We start from the raw sequence: 11,584 nt of genomic DNA, 5'->3' as shown, positions 1-11,584 counted from the left end.
AGGGAGTTGGCCAGCAGTTGTTTGGTTTCTAGAAGGACACAAAACTTGCCTCCGGTTGTATAAGATAATGTTCAGAAAATTCTCTTACTTCTTTAGGCAACTCTTCCCCACCCTTCTGTTGTCTCCAGATGGCGTCTAATTATCAGGTAAGACTTAAAACCACAATACACGGGAGCAGGCAGGTATAATTACAGGTGATTCAAAGTCCTCCCTCCTTCTCCACAGCCACACACTGATAGGATTCATTTCCCACTCTTCCCATCCTTGGTGTCTTCTTTTCACCTTTCTCCTCTTTTTTTTCACTTCTTGTCTTTTTTTTTACACTTGTTCCCTAACAACAAGTTTGCCAGAGGAGAAGTGGTCCTGTTTTAGGAAAAAAACACCTTAATCATGCTCTCTCTAATTTGTACCGATGACATCTCTCCTACCTTCATCATTTCCACCGCTTCTCTTGCTTCCATCATGAAGTCATGCAAAGAATGGGAGACTAGAACTATGAAGATCTGTTCTCACATTACATGTCTTCTCAGGCAAGTGTGGTTATTGACTTCTACAGTCTCTAGAATAGACTCTATATCTGCCTTGTCAACTTCTCAGACTTGCCCTGGAGGTCAAGGGGGTGATGTTCTCTATGAATTTTAATGAAGTTTTGTCTTGGTTGAGGAGATTTCCAACAGGGTGTGATTTGAGGTGCAAATAAAAAGCCACTCATTCAAAAATATGTCCTTTTCTCTCTTTGGGGGTTAGATACTGTTTCCAGAGGGTTCCTGCCTATGGCCCATGACCACTACCAAGCACTAAGATGGTACTGACACTGACATGGATTAGAATGTGCTCCCCACCACCACCCCAGGGTAGTTCTGAGTTTCCTCTCCACACACCATTAGCCATTTCATCCCAAAATACCCCTTCTTGCTGCAGCTGACCTCATGGTATCAAGCCGTTCATTTGACTTTCACTACGTGAAATTATTAAGCTAAACTAATAAGCTATTAAGGAGCAATCACTTAGACAAGAGGCACTACCAATGACAGATAAATCTGCCTTTTAATTAATCAGTAAGACAATGGAAAGCGAACTGAGAGCTCTTAGAGGACTGGGAAAGAGTCTGGTTCATCTTTGCATCTTCCAAAATGCCCAGTACCATGTACGGATATGAAATCAGTCATTGTTGGTTGAATCAAATTTTTGAACTGGATAAAATGTCTTTATATGAAGGACATTTAAAATACAAAGTCTGCTTTTCAGAAGTATTTAAGTCCTTGTACTAAGTAGAAGTTTGTGTAGGACCATAGACATTTCATTTACTTCCTTTTACGTGAATAATTTTTTGACATTTAAATAAATAACATAACCATCTCTTAATAGCCTGCAATTAGGATGTGATAAACAAAACAACGAAAGATTGACATGAGGTAAAACCACATCTACAGAGCATCGGGGTAGACAGGTACACAAAGAATCAATATGAGATGGTGGTAATGTAGAAACAGATAAGCAGAACAATGAAAGGAAATATAAATGGCATCTTGAACTTCCTTTCAGAATCTTAAAATGCAACTCCAAGAATAGGTATTTTATACCTAAATCCTTAGGTTATATCATGTTTAATGTCCATTAAAGCTCAAAAATTAAATGTCTTACCTGTGCTTATAATTTTTCAAATGTGTAATTGTGTGTTATAATTATGGAAGACCCCAGGTTCCACTCATAAAATAAACATGCATTAGGTCTGAGTATGTGAACTTGACCCCTAATCCTAGGCTTTTACCATTAGTCCCTCTGATTCTCCAGGAAATGACCTTACTTCTTGTACACACATATCTCCTCCCTTTTCAGAACTGTACCAGCTCTACTGTTTTGGAAATTATAATGTATTTGCATTTTCAGTTCTATTCAAATGGAACAATAATTCCCAAATACTAAATTTAAGGTACGCAAATAGAAAAACACTTAAAAGCATATCTCACCCATAGAGATTTTCAAATCCATTTTAAGGTCTAACTTGTGTACAACGAACTGCATCCACTTAGTTTTGATAGATATATACACCTACAAAGCCACCACTGCAAAGATTTCCATCACCCCATTCACAGTGCACCCTCCCACAGCCCACAGCCCCATGCAACCATCAGTCTCCTTTTTGTCAGTAGAGATTAGTTTACATTTTCTTGAATTTTATGTAAGTGAATCATGCAGGAGGCGCTTCTTTGAGTCCGGCTTCTTTCGCTCAGCAAGATCATTTTGAGATCCATGTATATGGTTGTGTACATCAGTAGCGTGTTCCTTTTTACTGCTGAGCAATAGTCCTTTTTATGCATATACCACAACTTGTTTATCCATTCACCTGTTTATGGGCATTTCGTTTTTTCTTAGGCTAAGGCTGTTACAATATCTGTGTACGAGTTTTCAGGTGGACACACATTTTCATTTAACTTGAGTAAATACCTAGAATTGGAATGGCTTAGTCATTTGGCACATAGATGCTCAACTGTTTTGGGGAAACTGTATGGCGATTTTCCTAAGTGGCTGTACCATTTTACGTTCCCATCAGCAGTGGAACGTATGGATTCCAGTAGCTCTATGTCCTTGCCAACTATTGGTATTGTCAGCCTTTTAAATTTTAGCCATTCTAGTAGGTGTGTTGTGGTAACTACGAACTTTTTGGCCAACCCAGTGCAATCATCCAGTACAGTTTGCTGAAAAGATTTTTCTTTTTCCATTGAACTGTCTTTGCACCTTTGTTAAACATCAACTGAACATATTTGGGGGTTTATTTCAGAATTTTCGAGACGTGCCTGCTGTGGTAGCCAGAGAGAGATCACAGAGGTCTTGTATTCCCTGCAGTGGGAGCCAACAAAGGATTTTAATCACGGAGTGATGAGATCGGATTTCCAGGTCATCAAGGCCATGCTGGCACCAGCCCTGTGTAGGATGCTTGGCGGAAACAAACCGGAGGCATCGTTCTGGCTCATTGGCTGCTCTTGATCAGATTTCATGGATTGGGGCGGGGCCTAGAAAGCACCAGAAAGAGTTGGCCTCACTGATACCAGATGATCAGGAAGGAGTTTGTAGTGAGAGCAGGAGAGAGGGAGTTACAAGCCAGGGAGCCTCATCCCTAGGTCCCTGTGTTGCTTACGAGGGGAATACAATTCTGGCCATTCATTCCAATGACAACACAGAGAGGGCTTCATATCTGTCCCTCAAGGAACTTACGCCAAAGACCAGTTTAATAGATTTTATAAGAATTGTGGAAATAAAACCTTAGCTCACACACACACACACACACACACACACACACATATACACACACACACACACATACACACACACACTTCTGCATGTGACATGCTCCTGTGGGGGACACACTTGCAGCATGAGAACTCACAGAAATGGGTGGAGAACAGGCACCCAGCTATCCACACACCCAGGCAAATCCCATCCCGTCACTGGCAGGTGTGGGCATTTTCCTATTTCTGCAGGGAGCATTTGTAGGAACTGTGTCACGTTTTCATTTGAATTATTCCAAGATGTGTTTCACCACCCAGAATTAAGCAATCCAGAACTGCAGTTTCCAGGGCCATCCCTTGTTTCTCATATTTTCTTCACCCTGTTGTAATCTACTAGATACCATACACTAGAACTTTTAAGGAGGAATTTAGTTCCATTTCAGAATGCAAAAGTAAATAGGAGGACATGATAATTGAAGGTAAAATATTTCATGAGAGCAACAAACCCGAGAGGCAACTTGGAGAATAGTATGAGACAGGAGGTCAAAAGTCCAAAAAAAAAAGAAAAAACCTGTGGACGGCAGGATGAGTCACCACACCAGCCTTCCACGTCCCGTCTCCAGGTTGTGTCCAGGGAAGAAAAAATAACCAAAAACTCCGGAGTGTTTTTTTTCTTGTTTCTGTTACTAGGAACTGAATGTCATCCTTAAGGGTTTACCACACATAGGGATGTTCTCTGCTCCATGAGGTGGCAGATGGAATGGTTCCTAAATCAAGAGGCTTGGGCACGGCCATGGTTCTTGGACCTGAGGCCCCAAACCTTACACGTAAGTTCCATTTCTCCACTTAGGTTTCCGGGACCCCATTTATTCGAGTGGGGATCCTGAGGAGGCAACTGTGAACAGTGGGAAGCGAGCAGCATCAGCTGTGGACCAAAGGCTCCAGGACTGACAGCAAAGGAGGTGCTCTGCGCAGGAGAGGACTTGGGCAGAGACCAAAGACGGGGTCCTGGGAGGGGTGTCCCTGCTGACCTGCAGGACGGAGACCAGGCTTCCCGGGCTGTGAGGTGAAATGCAAAGAGATCCAAGAAGGCCCGCATGGAAGAATCAGACAAATAGCTCATGTGAGTTCTATGAAAAGTGAAAGAAGGAGAAATTGGGAAAGAGCCTGAGAAGACTCTGAACAGAGAGACTGAAGCAGGCTGGTCTGAGTAGAGGTGTCCGTTGGTCGGGGGCAGTCCAGAAGCTCACGTTCAGATTCAGAGACACAAAAGTAGATTGTGGGCTGCTTAGAAGCTTGGCGGGGGGTAAGGGGCATGAGAAGTGGGGAGTTATCCTTTAACCCATGTGGAGTTTTAGTTTGGAAAGGTGAAAAATGTTCTGGAATGGGATGGTAGTGACATTTGCACAACAATGTGAACGTACTGAATGCCACTGAACTGTATACTCAATGGTTAAATGGTAATTTTATGTGGTGTGTATTTTACCACAATATCTGGGGGAGGGGTTGGTGAAGTAGAAGAGAATAGCTTTATTGCTTTGCCAGGCAAAGGAGGCCACAGTGAGCTAATGCCCTCAGAACTGTGTGTCCTGACCCAGGGGTGGGGGGTGCCTGAGAGAGCCTTATAGTCCAGGGGCGGGTTTGCTGATAAGGATCAGGGTGTGTTCAGGGCCCGCATTCCGTCAAGCCAGAGATCATCTGGCGTCAGGTGATGATGGGCGAACTGTGACCTTCTCTGGAACGAAGAGTGCTTCGTCAGGTCTTCCATTTGGTGGGGGTTTTAGCTCTGCAGAGGAGCTCACAGGTAACGTTATGCATGGTCAGTCCCCTACATACGAACTAGTTCCGTTCCGAGAGCGCATTCTTAAGTCCAATTTGTTTGTAAGTCCAACAAAGTCAGCCTAGGTACCCAACTAACACAATCAGCTAGAACTGTACTGTAATAGGTTTATAATACTTTTCACACAAATAATAGATGAAAAACAAACAAACACAAAAAATAAATGTTGTTAACCTTACAGTATAGTGCCTTGAAAAGTACGGTAGTACAGTACAACAGCTGGCATTCAGGGGCTGGCATCGAGTGAACAGGCAAGAAGAGTTACTGACTGGAGGAGGGAGAGGAGGTGGGAGATGGTAGAGCTGAAGGATCGTCAGCAATAGGGGACGGAGGGCAGGCTGCAATTTCACTCACACCTGATGTTGATGGAACACGCGTCCACATCTTTGCAAGCTTGCAACTTGAAGGTTCTTATGTAGGGGACTTACTGTATATCTCTTGAGGGGGAATCAGGACCCTGCCCCCAAGGCTATACTATTGTTTCTTCACCGCCCCTCCCTTGTCTCCCCATACCCTCCCTTAAACGGTAATTTTATGTGGTGTATATTTTAAAATAGAAACCCAAGAGTTCTTCATAAAGATTTCTAAAGAGGCAGAAAATAGGAGAAAGGTGTGTCCTATCAAGAGAAAGTGAAGGGGAGGATGCCAGCGGTGTACAGTGCTGCGGGAAGCCTTCAAAGAACCAGTGGCTCCCCAGCACACCCTCTCCAAGGCTCCACTTCGCCTCAGGCCTTCTTCAGCTTCCTGGTCCCATACAGCCACCCGGCCACCAGGCCCAGCAGATGCCCACAGAGCCACGAGGTGCCCAGGGTGACCACTAGCAGGAACAACAAGACGTCCAGCAGGTACTGCTCACAACATGGCTACAGGAAGGTGTGGGGCTTGAGGTGTGCTGCATCCCCTGTCTGGAGGATGGTACCCAGGTGCTGGGCAGGGGTCAGGGGCTGGGAGCGCCTGATGATGCCTCCTTTACACAACCACGGCCATTGTGATGAAGGAGAGAGAGAAGTGGACCTTTATAGGCATTACAAGTCTGCAGCCCAAATGTTATCTGGTACCTCTCATAATGTATCAGCAAAATAATTTTTTTTTGTCTAACTCCAATCTTATTTGTATTCAACAATTATCTTGCTAACCAATTTTATTTCAGGTAGTCTTCTGCTAGGCAGACAAATGCTAAACACAGTAATAAATAAAATATATAGTATGTTCATGGTAAATGCTGCTAAGAAAATCACACAAGGAAGGAGATGTGAGGGCCAGATGTCAGGAGTATTAAAATTTTAGATGACATCATTCAAACGAACTCTAAAAATTTATGAATATCAGAGAAATAGGAGCACAATATTTGATGATATTAAATAGTTACTATTCATCTGGAGAAGCATCACATGTTATTATAGTTATTTAAAAAGAGATGCCTTGGCTCTTCAGATACATTCTGGGACACAGATGGAGTATTATGATGTTTTGGATTGGCTTCAGAATAAGTTGGGGCAGGGGACAGAGGCAAAGTTGAAAGTGGGTGGGAATATAAAAGAAAGAAAATTTGCCAGGAGTTTATAATCATTGAAGCTACGTGTTGGGCATGGGGAAGTTCTGCTTTTACAAATATTAGAAATTTGTCTTTAAAAATGTTTTTAAAATCTCCCACTATGATTCTAATTTTTCTTGTTGTTTCAGTTTTTGAGGTCACATCATTAGATACATACCCATTTACAGTTATAGTTTCAGGTACCACACATTCCCAGTGAAATAACTAACCTTCATTACAAAAGTACAATCTTGTCTCTGGTAAAGCTTTTCACCTCAAGTCTGTTGGTCTGATATTATTCCTAATTATTCAGGTCTTACTTTCCATTAGTGTTACATGACCTGTCTTTTTCTGTCCTTTTATGATCAACCCTCCTGTATCCTCATGTTTTAGATGTGTCTCTTGAAAGGGCAATCAGCTTGATGTTGTTAAGCAAGTCTGTCAATCTTTGTATTTGAACTGGAGTGTATAGGTTTATATCTACCATGTTTCTATTTCTCCCTCTTATTCTTTCTTTCCTCTCTATTTTGTCTTCCTTTAGAGCTTGGAATATTTTTTGTCATTTCATTTTCCCCCTCTAATGATTTCCGTCTTATCTCTTTTCTTGAAATAAATTATCCCAGATTCACAGCATGCCTTTACAACCTGTCAAGGTCAAAAATTAATCCATATCTTTATCTACTTCTGGGCAAGACAAGAACCCTAGAAGTTCCATTTACTCCCTCCTGACTTACATGCTATTTTTGTTACACATTTTGAGTCTGTATTTTTAACCTCAGAAAACAATATTTTTTACTTCAAGTATATTATATGAATTATACATAATTTAATTATAAAATTATTAATATTTAAATGTTATGTCTATCAATGCGTGCTTAGATTTGCTCATATACCTTCTCTTTGTTCTTTTTTTCTTACATCTCTGACCTTCCTTATGGGATCACTTCTTCCTAAAGTATATCCTATAGTATTTCCTTTATCAAGAATCAGCTGGTAAGAATTCTCTCCTTTTGCCTCTGGCAGTGGTTATATTTCACCCTCATTATTAAAAGATAAACTGACAGGGGAGTGGCCAGATGGCAGAGTAGGAAGACCCTGAGCTCACCTTCTCCCACAGGTACACCAAAATTACAAATATTTACAGAACAACTATTGATGAGAAAGACAGGAAGACAAGCAGAAAGTTCTTCTACAACTAAATATATAAAGAAGGAACCACAGCAAGACAGAAAGGGGTGGTGGAGACACAATATGGTCAAGACCCATATGCCCAGTGGACAACTCATCAACAGGAGGGTCATTGCAACTGCAGAGGTTCTCCCCAAGGAGCAAGGGGTCTGAGCCCCACATCAAGCTTCCCCAGCTCAGGGTTCTACACTGAGAAGATGAGCCCCCAGAATGTTTGACTTTAAAGACCAGCAGGGCCTACTTTTGGGAGAGACAGAAGGCTGTGGGAAATAGAGACTCCACTCTTTTTTCTTGGTTTTTTTTTTTTTTTTTTTTTTTTTTTTTGCGGTACGTGGGCCTCTCACTGTTGTGGCCTCTCCCATTGCGGAGCACAGGCTCCGGACGCACAGGCTCAGCGGCCATGGCTCACGGGCCCAACTGCTCCGCGGCATGTGGGATCTTCCTGGACCAGGGCACGAACCCGTGTCCCCTGCATCGGCAGGCGGGCTCTCAACCACTGCGCCACCAGGGAAGCCCGAGACCCCACTCTTAAAAGGTGTGCACATACAATCTTACACACTTCAGGACCCAGGGCAGAAGCAGTATTTTGAAAGGATCCTAAGTCAGACCCATCTGCTGATCTTAGAGAGCCTCCCAGAGATGCAGGAGGCAACTGGAGCTCAGCCTGAGGACATAGGTACTGGCAGAAAGTCATTTTGGGGAACTCATTCTACAACAAGGACACTGGTGCTGATAAGCACCAGTTTGGAATCCTCTTTCTAGTTTATTAGCTCCAGGACCCAGCCCTGCTCACCAGCCCATCAGGAGTACTGGGATGCCTCAGGCCAAGCTGCTAGCCTGTGGGAACACAGACCTGCCCACCAGCAGGCAGGCTGCTGTAAGACCCTCTGAGCCTACAGCCACTCTGGGACCCAGCCCTACCCACCAGAGGACCCAGGAGACCTGGATCCACCCATCAGTGCACCAGCACTAGCCCCAAGACTCCCTGGACCCTGCAGCCAGCCAATGGGAAATGGCCCCACCCACTAGTGGGTTGACACCAATTCCAGGATCCCCAGGGCCCTGCAGTCAGAAACTCTGGGACCTGGCTCCACCCACCACTGGGCCAGCACTAGCCCTGGAACAAGCCTCATCTAGTAGTGGGAAGACATCAACCCCAGGACCCCCTGGATCCCAGCCCCACCCACCAGCAGGCTAACATACCAAATCTGAGACTCCCAAGACCCCACAGCCAAAGACCCCAGGATTCAGCTCTGCCTACCAGTGGGCTGGCACTAGCTCCAGGACCCCCTGGGTTTCAGCCCCACCTACCAATTAGCCAGCAACAGCCCCAGAACCACTGTAGTCCTGCAGCTGACTATGTCAGGACCAAGCCCAGCCACCAGCAAGACTGCACTGACCCCAGTACCCCATATATGCAGATTGCTATATATAAACCTGATGGTAACCACAAACTAAAAATATATAATAGATAAACACACACATACACACACAAAAAAGCGAGAGAAAGGAATCCAAATATAACACTAAAGATAATCATCAAATTACAAAGAACGAGAGCAAACAAAGAAGAAAGGAACAAAAAAGAACTACAAAAACAGCTTCAAAACAATTAACAAAATGGTAATAAATACATATCTATTAATAATTACATTAAAATTAAATGGACTAAGTGCTCCAATCAAAAGGCATAGAGTGGCTAAATGGATATATATATATATGTCTTATATCTACAAGATACTAACTTTAGATCTAAAGATACACACACACTGAAACTGAGCGGATGGGAAAAGGTATTCCATACAATAAAAAGAAAGCTGGAGTAGCAACCCTTAGATTAGACAAAATAGACTTTAAAACAAAGACTGCAACAGGAGACAAAGAAGGACATTACATAATGATAAGGGGATCAATCCAAGAAGATATAACAATTATAAATATATATGGACCCAACATTAAAGCACCTATATACATAAAACGAATATTAACCAACATAAAGGGAGAAATTGACAGTAACACAGTAATAGTAGGGGATTTTAACACCCTATTTACACCAATGGACAGATAATCCAGACAGAAAATCAACAAGGAAAACTGGCCTTAAATTACACATTAGTCCAGATGGGCTTAATAAATGTATATAGAACATTCTGTCCCAAAGCAGCAGAATACATGTTCTCTTCAAGTGCACATAGAACATTCTTCAGGATAGATCACATGCTAGGCCACAAAACAAGTCTCAGTAAATTTAAGAAGACTGAAATCATATCAAGCATCTTTTCCAACCACAATTCTATGAGACTAGAAATCAAGTATAAGAAAAAAAAAATACTGCAAAAAACACAAAAATGTGGAGGCTAAACAATATGCTAAAAAACTAATAAATTACTGAGGAAATCAAAAAATACCTAGAGACAAATGAAAATGAAAACACAACAATCCAAAATCTATGGGATGGAACAAAAGCAGCTCTAAGAGGAAAGTTTCTAACCATACAACCTTACCTCAGGAAAAAAGAAAAACCTCAGATAAACAACCTAACCTTACATCTAGAGGAACTAGAAAAAGTAAAAACCCAAAGTTAGTAGAAGGAAAGAAATCATAAACATCAGAGCAGAAATAAATGAAAGAGGGAATAAAAAAATAAAAAAGATCAATGAAACTAAGAGCTAGTTCTTTGAAAAAATAAACAAAATTGATAAACCTTTAGCCAGATTCATCAAGAAAAAGAGAGAAAGGGCCCAAATCAATAAAACCAGAAGTGAAAAAGGAGAAGTTATAACTGACACCACAGAAATACTAAGGATCATAAGAGATTACTATGAATAATTATACACCAATAAAATAGACAACCTAGAAGAAATAGACAAATTCCTAGAAATGTACAATCTCCCAAGACTGAACCAGGAAGAAATAGAAAATATGAACAGACCAATTACCAGTAATGAAGTTGAATCAGTAATAATAAAAAATCCCCCCCCCATAAAAAAGCTAAATTGATTATTACTTACTTTCAGCACATTGAACATAACATTCCATCATCTTCTAGTCTCCACTTTTGTTTAACGTGAGAAATAATTTGGGAGTAACTGGGGCTTCAGGAACGTTAATCTATTTTTTCCCATGGCAGCTTTAAAGATTTTCTTTGTCATTAGAATTCTACACTTTTTCTATAATGTGTCTCTCACTTTGGCCTCTTGAATTTGTAAATTGATGTTTTTTGTCAGCTCTAGGAAATTCTCAAAAAATTTCTCATTATTTCTCCACGTAATCCTTCCCTATTTTCTCTCTCCTCCCAAACAGGGGCTAGCCTATGATGACAGCTTCCCAGGGATAAATCTTTTTTTTAATCTTTTCTTTTCATATTACCCCTGCTCTATTCAGCATCAAGGCAACTTGCCACACAGACCTATGCAGGGGGCAGGGCAGGGGCAGAATTATCTCTGGTTCATCCTTAATGTAAGGATAGGACCTTTTCAGTTCCAAGGTCTTTGCTCTTGCCAATCTTGCCAGTCAGTCTGCCAAACCCTCAATCCACATTTGATGGGATCAACAAATCCCCTTAGGGCAAATGCTTTCCTCTCCTTGCCTCCCAGAGCTCCAGCTTGCATTTTGAATTTGGCCTAATGATTCCTTATTATCCTATTAGTCCTTTAATGCTTTGAAGATTGTTTTTTTATATTTTATCCAGCTTCTTCAATTTGTTTTCTACTGGAAGGATAGTCTGAATGACCTAGTGTATCAGTCAGAATCCAGTGTGAAGAGAAAAGCCCAGGCCATTGTTCATCTCTT

The sequence above is a fragment of the Delphinus delphis genome, chromosome 3 (assembly GCF_949987515.2).
Source record: "Delphinus delphis chromosome 3, mDelDel1.2, whole genome shotgun sequence".
Taxonomy (NCBI): domain Eukaryota; kingdom Metazoa; phylum Chordata; class Mammalia; order Artiodactyla; family Delphinidae; genus Delphinus; species Delphinus delphis.
This window is presented reverse-complemented; position numbering follows the sequence as displayed.